The 12,860-nt window shown below is 38.8% G+C and overlaps 1 long non-coding RNA gene across 1 annotated transcript; it reads right to left on the reverse strand.

Moving 5' to 3' along the window:
• Positions 1-512: 512 nt before the first annotated feature.
• Positions 513-2,118, reverse strand: LOC128508510 (uncharacterized). Its single transcript, XR_008355922.1, has 2 exons — positions 1,559-2,118; positions 513-867 (listed from the first exon to the last, which is right to left on the reverse strand). It is a non-coding gene; the product is annotated as an uncharacterized LOC128508510 (long non-coding RNA).
• Positions 2,119-12,860: the final 10,742 nt, after the last annotated feature.

The following is a 12,860-nucleotide window of genomic DNA, read 5'->3' on the forward strand; positions in this document are numbered from 1 at the left end:
GTTTAGTATATCAGGCAGGGAGTGGTCCCTAGGGCATTGTGCATCTTTGGTGTTGTAGTCTGTGATGCACTTAATGCCCTTCCACATACTTCGCGGATCGTTGGACGTAAGGTGACCCTGGATTTAGCCCTCCCAATGCCTGCCGTCAGTTGTTTCCTCGCCAACTTTAGCGCTGATGCATCACCTGTGTGGAAAAAAATTATTGAACTATAATTGAAGTTGAGTGGAAGGTACCAAATACTCAGAAGGCCTTAGTTCAAGAGGCCTTAATCCTCGCAGCCTGCACGACAAATTGAGGAAGTGAGAAAAACATGCAGGCAGAAGGCAGGAGTTAGATAATAGAGCAATAAGATAAGAAAACTAACATCAGGAAAAATAATAACCTGTAATCTTTAATAATAATACTAATAATATTTACTACGTTTACGCTTAAGATGATTAACGATGGTTGGGTAATGTAAATTAAAGAAAATGTGCAAAGTGTGACCCAAGAACAACCCGTACACACAGAGTGCAAAAAAGTTGTGCAACTTTATTGGAATGGAAAATTCAGAAAGTGCAGGCAGTGATCCAAAATATAAAAATAAACTTTCGGTTCTGCTTTAATTGGGACAAAGTGCAAAAAAGCCAGACTTCTGCTTTGAAAAACAGATAAACAAGATCAGATTTATCAAATTGTTAAGAAAAATATAAGAAGTATATCAGGTAAATTGTTGAAGTAAATCACAATTTCCAGGTGGCGGACTAGGCCCATCAGAGCTCGAATCAGACGCAAATTGTGACGATTTGGGTAAGGGAAGGTGTAGCCACCTGCTCCCAGAAGGAATCTTAGACGAGAAGATGGACGAGAAGAGCGCTGCCTGCGAACTAGAACAATAAATATTTTAGAACAATAAATAATAAAAATATATATATATATTAAATAAATATATGAAACAAATGCAATTTGCACATATTAAAAGAAATATAACAAAACAAAGCATACTGCAACATGCACAACTAAAAAATTAATTATCTCTTTACCAACCAGTAACCAAATTAAACTAATATTGTAACATATACATATATGTATACATGTAATCATGTAACCTTGATTTTAGTAGTGTAAGTTCAAAACTGGCAAATAATCATGCAATGATCAGAGTAATGTGATTGTTTAAATTAACCTTACATTCCCACATAATATGGGAATAATAAGTACGTAGACAAAAATTAAATACTAACAAACATGATCAATTGATTGAATTGATCTGATTAAAGTCAGTTCAATACTTTAATCAGATTTAAGCTGATTAAATATACTTCAATGCTTATCTCAGTTAAAATATAAGGGAAAAAATCATTAAAATAATCTGTTAAATTAATTAGTATAAGCACAATCTAAATGAATAACCAGAACATATGTTAAAGTACCAATAGACAAATAATTTCTATAAATGTCTCTAGAATAGCTAAAATCTCTAAAATATATAATGGACAGTTAAAAACAAATAAGACAAAATATACTGTGATGAGAATAATAAAAAATTAAATATAATTATGAAAATAAAACACTTACACATCTTGATGAGGAAATTTCAGAAAAATTGATTGCGGCTTCAACAAAACCTCAAGTCACCAGCGGTGGTCAATGCTCTGGTCAAGAAACAGGAACAAACCAAATTTTCTCCAAAAAAGGGAAAGCATAAGATTTCGTAGGCCCAGACTTAAATAAATATGAGGTGAAAAAAAAAAGGAAAAAAGGAGATTACGCAATTGGGAGGCGCTACATCAACCTAACCAACCTAACCTAGGCAAAATTGGCTTACATCTAATAAATATTAAGTGATTTCTTGACTTAAGGAGGAGCAAACAATGATGTAAGTGTTAAATGAAGGTATATAAACCATGTAAAATTAGGGAAGTTAGAGGAGGTGAGAGATAGACAGCTTCGCAGTTTGTCTGTTTGTCTTTTGTCTGGCTGGCCCAGTGCTGTCCATTTACTTTTGGCTGCAATAAACTCTTTTGCTATTTCAGTGCTTGAGTAGTTATTGATTTTGTTTTGGAAATTTGGCATAGTATACAACAAATTTGCCACGACATATTGGCGTTGTCGGCAGGATACCCCGGCTGGTCGTTGCAGCCCCTTGGGGGTCGGCGACCCTACGCAGTCAGCGGAACTGCCGGCAATAGGGACAAGGTAAGCAGAAACCTGTTATTCAAATTCTGCTATAGTTTTTCTGCTGTCTGTGGGGGTCGGGTGATTCTTGGGGGGCATACTGGCTGGCCCCGGGAACCAAATTATGTGGAAATTGAGTAATGTAATGTGTAATGTAATGTTAAATGCAATTTGAAGAAATAGCAAAAAAGTATGCGCTTATAAATTGTTGTTGATGTGCTTTGTGCTTTTGTGCTTGCTGAGCTTGTTGTTATTTGTATTGTGCAAGTGTGTAACATTTTATAAGTAGGGCTGCCTTCAATTAACAAATAGTGTTGATTGGAAGAGTGGATATAAGAAATACTGGTAGGTAGGGTGTGTGATTGTGTAGGTGCGTGCATGCGTTGGCATGGAACAAGTAACCGTGTACTACAATATACCTAGGTACCGTGGTAATATGTAGTATACAACTACGGTGTGAAAGGAAATCTCGTGGATACCGCTATCATCATGATACCATAGTACGTCCAGGTATAATGATTGGCATGATAGATAGGGCTGAACGGGCGAGTGGAAAAATTCCAGCGGAAAATTCCTGTATAACCGCTGCTCTAGGGACTGGAAAATTCCTTTAGCAGGGCTTAGGTGACAGGTGGAAAAGTCCTGATCAGGTGGCTGGTGGGAATGCATGATTAGAAAATTAGAATAGATAAGTTTGATTTGTGGTTGTAATTCTGTGATTTTATGATGTTGCGATTGGTATAATGTCTTGAATTGTGAAACGTGTGGCAAGTGAAGAAAGAACCGGATAAAAATAGAATTTCTGAATATGTGGTAGCAGAAGATGGTTATTGGTTAAATTGATTAAGTACACTCATATAGTGCTATAAAAATATATGTAATAAATTTAATGTCAACATATTCATACTGTACTTATTAGTTCCATACATACAAATATACATATAGTGTATTAGCACATATATGAATAGAAATAAGAGTAATGTTAGTAAAATAAGTAACATAAGTAATATAAGTAGAATAACTTTCTGTCTGTGGTGGCAAGGGCGGCTATACCACTCCTGGAACATCCCTTAGGTGGGATCTGGCAGAGCTGGATAGACGTGCTTGCGCACGAGGACAGAAGTTACATGAGCTCCGGAGAAATAATCCGGAGACATAGATAGAATAGCTTCCTGTCTGTGGTGACAAATACAGCTATACCACTCCTGGAACATCTCTTAAGTGGGATCTGGCAGAGTTGGATAGAAGTATTTGCGCACGAGGGCAGAGGCTGCATGAGCTCTGGAGAGATAATCCAGAGACAAGTAGAGTAATGGGGGATAATAGAGCACACAATAATCTGAGAAGAAGGACACGAGGAACACAGTCACCAAGCACCAACCCTGTACACACACATGCCAATTTTTGATTCCATATTATTACCAAATGGTTCCCTCACAAGCACTTATGTCCAACCAGCACTTACTCAGAATATCACGAGGCACGGAGCGAATGATGGAAGAACAATTATTTAGGAACGCACCATTTCCAGAACGTTTAATAGCTCTTGCATTAACTGCTACGAACGTAGACTTGATATGCTTGACAATGCAGATAGTATTTTCAATCCCACATACTCAGGGGGGGGGCACATGTTTGTGAGGCGATATTATTTGGGTAGAGAAAGAAGGCTGCAAAAGAAAACGTATAAATGTTGGTAGATGAACTGAACTGTTTAATTAAACAATCGTATAGAAATGAGAAACTGAACTGAATATGTGTATTAATTAGAATAATAATAATAAAATCATATATGCTCATATTATGCAATACATAACTGATATAAAAGGAAATAATCTAATTAAAGTTATAACCGATATCCGTTACATTGTGTTTGAGTTGAAGCAGACGTGGCTGTGGGTGAATCAGGAAACGGCACACCGCAGCGCACACGAATCACATGCACCACGAACATTGAGAGAAGGAAATCTCCTGTGGCAAGCAAGGGAGATTTGGCCGACCAACTTGGACGCCTGGTTGCTGAGGGAGAAGACTTCACATAGTAACATAAAAATTGTTTATATGCATATATAAATAATGTAGGACGATGACTGCTACTGACTTATTACTGAGATATAAATCTGTAATTGTGCACGAATATATGGTAAAATCAACCAGCTAAGGAAAAGCGGAACAAACCGCTCACAAGCTTCTGTAAAAATGTGTGTTAGATCTTAATTTAGAAACATCTAAGAGGCGGAATAGAGGAAACACGTGAGGAAACTGCAATGAAGCGCCATTGATGTAGTCTTTACTGCTATGTTATAATTTTCTATGGCGCCATCTAGTGTACCATAGGAAAAATTGCAAATCATTGTTGAATTCAAAAAAGGGACTTGCTTTCGTGGTGTGGATGACAGAGGATACTGTTACTAACAAAGAAATAAATATATTGTCATTTTTTCCAGTTTTCAATAAAAATTAGATAATAAATAAGGATTAAAAAAAAAAAAAAAAAAAAAAAAAGAGGTCCAGTAAACTTCAGTAACAAGACTTAACTTAGATCATTTAACAAAAGGATATTCAAACCAATGGCCTACTGATGGGTCATTTAACATTGAAACATGTACCCAATTAAGGCAAAAGATCATAAGCTGGGGAGCGGAAAAAAAGAAAAAAGAAATGGAAGAAAAACTCAAACTTAAGTTAATGATAATAGATTATTTTAAGGAAGAAGGACAACGTAGGCAGAAAAGGCAACAAGAAAAAACTGAACAACAAATGATGAACATGATATTAAAAAGAGAAAAGGAAATCAAGGAAAATGAACAAAAGAACAGAGCCAAACATGAAGAAACTACAGAAATTCAAGATGGACAGGAAGAAACATTTCCGCCACCACCAGAGATGTGCATGAGGCCACCACCCTATAACACTGAACAGCCCCAGGAGAATAAAGTGTATCCTACTATCGCTATGATGGGAGTAACAACAATTGAAGATGAATGGACAAACGTAGAATTACAAGTTAATGGTACGCTGAAAGGATTAGCACGGTCAAAGGAGCAGGAACCAAATCTAATGTCGGCTGGCAGGGGAGCTGGAAGAAGAGCTCAATCTTCAACCCCAGGTTCAAAAAATATTGCAGAAAAAAGGTTACCAAGTGAAGAAATCTCAATTTTCCCTGAAGAGCAGTCATGGCAAAACTTGATGAATAAAAATGCTCAGACATACTGGAATGAATACCCGAGCACTAGTTCACCACGAAGGCAAGGAACCGAAGACACTAAAATGAAACCTCGATGGGTCTCATGTCCTGGTGAAAGTTCATGCCTGAAAAAAGAACTACCTATCCCTCAGCAAGGTGAAGCAAGCACAAGACCAAAGAGTTTTGCCCATACTCGTTCCGAGATGGAAGAAAGAAAGAATATGAAAGAAAACAATCAGGGAAAATTAGTCAAGCTAGAAGGGGAAGTGAAGATAACTCCATTAGAAGAGGAAAATAAGTTACTTCATGGAGTCTTTGAAGATCTCAATGGAAGAAACACTACCGACTTAACAAGACAAATAGGACTGATAGAGAAACAAAAAGAAGCCCTTAAAGAAAGTCAAAGCCTAGTAAAAGTTTTAAATGAAATGGCAGACAGTATTAAAAATGCCACCAAGGAAGTATCAGAACCTAACAACAGAGAATGTGCAACTGGGACCCAACAGAAATGCAATCTGGGGAGCCCTAAGGAAAATGTACCCAACAAAGATGGATCCAGGACAATTAGAAACTATTAAACTGGCTGAAGATATCGAATGACAAGACCACCCCAATATGGCAGAGGCAGAGGAAGAGGATGTTGGGCCTGTGGTGATTTACGCCACTTTAGAAGAGACTGTCCCCATGTTCAATTCCTATGGGGAGACAGAGTGGAAAGAGCCGAACAACAAGGTCAAACATTGGGACCCCGAGGACCTCGAGGACCACAGACAACCCAAATGTCCCCGCCATTGCCAGCTACACAACAATCTGGTTGGTCAGATACATGGAAGGGACAAAACCAACCAAACCAAAGACATGACCAACTACCTCCACCAATTCAAAGTGGACAATGGGAGGGCCCCTCAGAAGGCCAAAACCCCAATTATTGAAGATGCCCAGAGAAGCCTAATAAGGGGGAACTTATGCAGTTTGTCACCATTTTGTATCCGGCCCAAGAACCAACGGTGACAGTAAAAATAGGACAATATCTAGAGGCACCATTTATGATTGACACCGGAGCTACGTACTCAAGCATTGGACAAGCAGGCTCTAGACTCCCCCTGACCCGTAAAGCAATACAAACAGTGGGCTTCTCGGGAAAAACTCAGACTTTACGGTTTACTGAACCTCAAGAACTAACATTAGACGGAGTAACTATCAATGCTCCACTGCTGTATTCCCCACATGCACCTATGAATCTCTTGGAGAGAGACGCATTATGTAAATTATGAGCAAAAATACACTGTGGACCAACGGGACTCTGGGTAACTTTTCCAGAAACCTTAGTAACGCAATGTCTACTCATTCATAACCCAGATATAACACCGAAAGAAGTTAATGTGGTATACTGGTTAGAATACAGCCAACCATCTGGTCTTTGGAATACTTATCAAGAATGGAAGCCATGGATTACGCACTTACGTCCAGATTGTCAAGAAACAGACTTACCACTACATTGCACCATAAAGTATGACTCAAACCATGATGAAGAATTCGCTACATTGTGGGAAGACGTAATAGAAGGACGTGAAATGGACATAAAAACCATGGAGATTATAATCGGCCCACAAGGAGTGTCAGCCATTGCACTACTGCCCGAGAAAATTCAAGAATGGTACCAAGTTGAACATGCAGTGCCACATGTCTCTCTGATGATTGCGGAAAACTTTAAACAAAAAGATTTAGGTAAGATGGTTGAGGAAGCCAAACACATAAATGATAGGGAACCAACGTTAAATCCATGCATACATTTATCACCTGATAAAAAGTTCATGTATATATCACAAGAAAACATAGGCAGAGTTGTTGCCACCCATGTAGACATAGAATTGCAAGATAAAGACATAGCAATTTCACAGATGTCAATGATTAAAGAGGAAGAAAAAGAAACAGAAGACAAAATACTTCAAGCTGTTCCAGAAATAGTATGGTCAAAGCATCATACAGATGTAGGACTAGTCAAATCAGCAGGATTAGTAAAAATCCAGGTTAAACCCAATGTCCGGCTCCCATACATAAAACAGTATCCGCTGTCATCCAGGGCAATTGAAGGCATCAGACCCACAATTTTAGGATTAGTGGAAGCTGGAGTACTTATTCCTACTTCAAGTCCTTGCAATACCCCTATTTTTCCACTTCAAAAAGAAAACTCACAAAAGTGGAGATTAGTTCATGATCTCAGAGCTATTAACAATATAGTCATTGCAGACACTCCCGTAGTTCCTAATCCACACACAATATTGTCAAATATCCCTGAGGGGACTAAGTGGTACTCAGTTATTGATTTATGCTCTGCCTTTTTTAGCATTCCTCTACATCCTGACTCACAGTACTTATTCGCATTCACTTACGAAGGGCAACAATATCCATACAAATCCATACCACAAGGATATGTGGAGTCTCCTTCCCTCTTTAACCAGGTGTTAGCACGCGATTTAGGGACACTCTCGATACCAAGTCGTCTTTTAATATATGTTGATGACATTTTGATTTGCAGTCCAACAAAAGAACAATGTCAAAAGGACACAATAAAAGTATTGACTATGCTGGCAGAAAATGGACATAAGGTAAGCAAAGACAAGCTACAATTCTGTAAACAAACAGTCGAATATTTAGGGCGAGTGTTAGAAGGAACGAACAAAAAGATTTCACCAACCCACATTGAAGTCATCCTAAAGGCACCTCAACCCCAAACAGTAAAACCAATGTTATCATTTCTGGGAATGGCAGGGTTTAGCCGACCCTGGATATGCGATTTTGCATCTCAAGTGCAACCGTTGAGAGATCTAATTGCTGCTGATCGAACTAAACTTAACTCCCTTCTTACCTGGACACCTGAAGCATTAGCTTCATTTAACTGTATTAAGACAGCATTGGCCACAGCGCCTGCTCTAGCCAGTCCTGATTATACCAAACCGTTTCAATTATACGTGTCAGAACGACAAGGATTTGCTTCTGCCGTACTAACCCAAGCTCAACACGGAATGGGCAAACAGCCCATAGCATATTATAGTGCCGCCCTCGATAATATTGAAAAAGGGATGCCCCCCTGTTACCGTGGTCTTGCAGCAGCTGCATTTGCGTATGAAAAGGCATCAAGTATTACCATGGGGCATCCAACCACACTATATACTACTCATGCAATACACGCGTTACTAACTAGTCAAATGTTTGTAATAACTAATGCTAGACGCTCAGCATATGATGTAATTTTATCCGCGTCTGAATTAACCATTGAACGATGTAAGACTGTAAACCCGGCTAGCTTAATGGTGCTGCCAATAGATGGAACCCCTCACGATTGCTCAGAAGAGTCTAATAAATTTGTTAAAGCCCGACCTGATTTAGAAAACCAACCACTAAAAGAAGCTAAGCAGGTATTCTTTGTAGACGGATCATGTTTCCGAGACCAATGTGTAAATAAAGCTGGATACGCTGTAGTGTCCCTATCTGCAGACAATAAAACGTATCAGGTCGTTTCCTCTGCTTTCATCCCTCAGCCATGCTCTGCTCAACTAGCGGAAATTAAAGCATTAACAGCCGCTTGTAACCTCGGCACAGGAAAAAGGTGCACCATATATACTGATTCATCATACGGATATGGGGTAATACATGTTTTCGGAACAATATGGGCGCAGAGAGGACCTACTTGCAATATGGTCCCAGTAATTACAGGAGACGTAGAACCGTGTGACACAGAACTAACCTTAAAAACCATTGCAGAAATGCAAAACTCAGCCCCTGCGTATGAAAAAGCAATTTGGACAAGGCGCGGAGCAAAATTTGATCAAGATACTAATATTTGGCGTAATTGCGAAGGACTTTTTGTAGCACCTGCGTCATACCTTCCCATGTTAATAAAGTCCGCGCACGGAATTGATCACTGCGCCAGGGGGGAAATCCTGCGAACAATACGCTTAGAATGGTGGTCTCCTTATCTCGCTAGCCAGGTCGATAACTATCTATCAACATGTGAAATCTGTGGTCAATATAACATACGAAAAGCATCAACAACACCTCTAGGACATATTCCTCAACCTATGGGCCCATTTAGACACTTAATAATGGATTTTGTAGACATGATAGAGCGCAAAAGTGGAAAAAGATACATTTTAGTAGTGGAAGACCGATTTAGTCAATGGGTAGAAGCTGCTCCAACTGCTAAAGCAGATGCAAAAACCGTAGCAAAATTTCTAGTCAGAGAAATAATTCCAAGATTTGGAATCCCAGATATATTGAGTTCGGATAATGGATCCCACTTTGTAAATGACATTATAAAACATATCACAGAGGCTCTATGCATTACACACAAATTAGGATGCGTTTATCACCCTCAATCACAAGGAATGGTAGAACGTGCTAATGGAGTATTAAAAACCAAAATTGCCAAGATTTGTGCAAGCTCTAAATTATCTTGGATTGATGCACTACCCCTAGCACTAATGAAGATGCGGTCTCAGACCAATCGCATGACACACTTAACTCCACATGAAATGCTTACCGGACGACCAATGTCTGTCCCCCACATTCGCACACCATATGATGGACCTGCTCTTGAACAACTTGAAAATGAAATGGAGAGTTACGTCAAACACTTAACGGATATTCATAAAGTTCTATTTTCACAGACTAACGCAGCAACTCACGGAGGAACAATTAACAAGAAAGGACTTCTTGTTAATCAGCAGAAATAGGAGACTGGGTATATATCAAAGTATTTAAAAGAAAACACTGGGCACAAGGTCGCAGAGAAGGACCATACAAGGTGGTACTTGCAACAGCCATCAAAGTAGAAGGTAAAGAGCACTGGTATCACTTAAATCACTGTTGCAAGGCAAAAGGTCCTAGAGACCTCCAAGCTCCACCAAAGGACATAGAAATCCCGTCGACAGAAAACAATTATTTCAACGACGATGATAGTGAGAATGAAGAACATGGTCCAGCACACCGTACCCGAGCACGAGTAAAAGCCACACAACCAACAGCTTTATAAAGAAAGTGGAAAAATTCCAAACATCTAAAACAGCTACTAGAAATTATTTGGACATTGGTAACCATACACAACATACACAACCACACAGAAAAAAACACAGTAAATCCACCACCATGCGACAGCAAAGCAGACTAAATCATGCTAACATACATGCATTAACATTAGCAATGGGTTTTATGTGTGGAACTGTCATCATGATAAGAATATTGTATATAGTACTAACAAACCCAGAACCCTTAAACCCGACCCGCAATGACTATCTGCCAAACATGAGTTATCGATATAAGCGAGCCGCTAATATGACTCGCAACCGCATTACCATTCCATACACCATCAAAAAGAGCATAAACACCCGCAACAACATAGTTATTAATTTGGATTCTAGAAAATTGATCCACCTAAAAGAATTTTCACACATGTAGACAAAATATTAATGGAACTATAAACCTGATGAAATGTAAACTCTTCATTGAACTTGTGAACTTATATTATGAAATTGTTTAATATGCATGTAGTTTAGTGTGTGCAGGACCAGAACTTTATCATGGCGACAGGAGGCAGAGACTGCCATCTCACTGTTGACATGTTCATACATGAGTTGATCCACAAAGAATGCTAAAATGTGGGAGGAGACGCCATATGTTACGTCTGCCAACAAGCAAGACTACATCGCTCTGACACAAGTTTTGCACCTTGGAGAGGACAATACACACCGGATCGTAGCCTTGCAGAATTGAAACAATGGACTATGGTGCATGAGCTCCTTCGGCCGACTGAACTCCTACTGTACTTGACTTTGTAAATCTAATATTGAATCGAGACACGTGGGTAAACCGTAAGACTGTAACAAGATACTTCATAAAGAGCACTCCTGAACTATGCCTTACCACAACTCAATGGTACTGCTTACGAACAGTATCTGTCTCTGAATATTATGAGACAGAAAATTATTAAATATACTTAATCTCAGAAGACATTCGTCAATACCGGACATTTAACGTTGTCTCTTTCTCAATCAACGATTTTGAGCTATGGAACTCTAACCCAAAGCAACAAGCCTGGTTGGCAAGCCTGCCAACAACCTCCCCAAATAGAACATAAATGCGGGATAACTCTGATCTGTACTATACCAATAAAACCAAAGCGGACTATGGATGCATAAAAAACATTTGGTCAAAGCACGTAAGCAACTTTCCAACCTGTATGCATAAACACTATCGTCGTTACCAACAGTATCGTAGTCGGCTTGAATCATGCCGACTTTAGAAACCATAAACTCCTGGTAAATGTAAATTCACTGTAATCAAGTTAGGTATTAATGATTTTACTTTATAATCATTTTTTGATTTTTGTCTTAATGTTTTATTTTGAATATTTGATATCTGATATTTCGTTTTAAAACTGATTATGTGCTACAATGATCGGTAGTGTTTATTACTGTTGAGTCCTCTGACCAGATGCCAATGCATTGTCGAGTGCTAAGCCACTGGCAGGGTAGGAATTTTTCCTCAAATTTAGTCCATGAGGTTTTTTCGCCTACCCCTGAGCAGAGAACCTAAAATTAGCTATAATTTCTCCTGATTACAAGGTAGAGACCACAAGGTCTATCCGAGAAAGGGAAGAAAAAGTAGCAATTGTTAAAGGTATCAATTCTATCATAAATGTGTTTATAATCTAGAACTTGTCACTAGAGCTCCTCCTTAATCATGGAATAGGCGGGAATGTGGAAAATTTGAGTAAAGCCATATTCATGGCTTTCAGGGGGGAATGTGGAAAAAAATTATTGAACTATAATTGAAGTTGAGTGGAAGGTACCAAATACTCAGAAGGCCTTAGTTCAAGAGGCCTTAATCCTCGCAGCCTGCACGACAAATTGAGGAAGTGAGAAAAACATGCAGGCAGAAGGCAGGAGTTAGATAATAGAGCAATAAGATAAGAAAACTAACATCAGGAAAAATAATAACCTGTAATCTTTAATAATAATACTAATAATATTTACTACGTTTACGCTTAAGATGATTAACGATGGTTGGGTAATGTAAATTAAAGAAAATGTGCAAAGTGTGACCCAAGAACAACCCGTACACACAGAGTGCAAAAAAGTTGTGCAACTTTATTGGAATGGAAAATTCAGAAAGTGCAGGCAGTGATCCAAAATATAAAAATAAACTTTCGGTTCTGCTTTAATTGGGACAAAGTGCAAAAAAGCCAGACTTCTGCTTTGAAAAACAGATAAACAAGATCAGATTTATCAAATTGTTAAGAAAAATATAAGAAGTATATCAGGTAAATTGTTGAAGTAAATCACAATTTCCAGGTGGCGGACTAGGCCCATCAGAGCTCGAATCAGACGCAAATTGTGACGATTTGGGTAAGGGAAGGTGTAGCCACCTGCTCCCAGAAGGAATCTTAGACGAGAAGATGGACGAGAAGAGCGCTGCCTGCGAACTAGAACAATAAATATTTTAGAACAATAAATA

This window comes from Clarias gariepinus, chromosome 20, assembly GCF_024256425.1.
Source record: "Clarias gariepinus isolate MV-2021 ecotype Netherlands chromosome 20, CGAR_prim_01v2, whole genome shotgun sequence".
In the NCBI taxonomy this organism is placed as follows: domain Eukaryota; kingdom Metazoa; phylum Chordata; class Actinopteri; order Siluriformes; family Clariidae; genus Clarias; species Clarias gariepinus.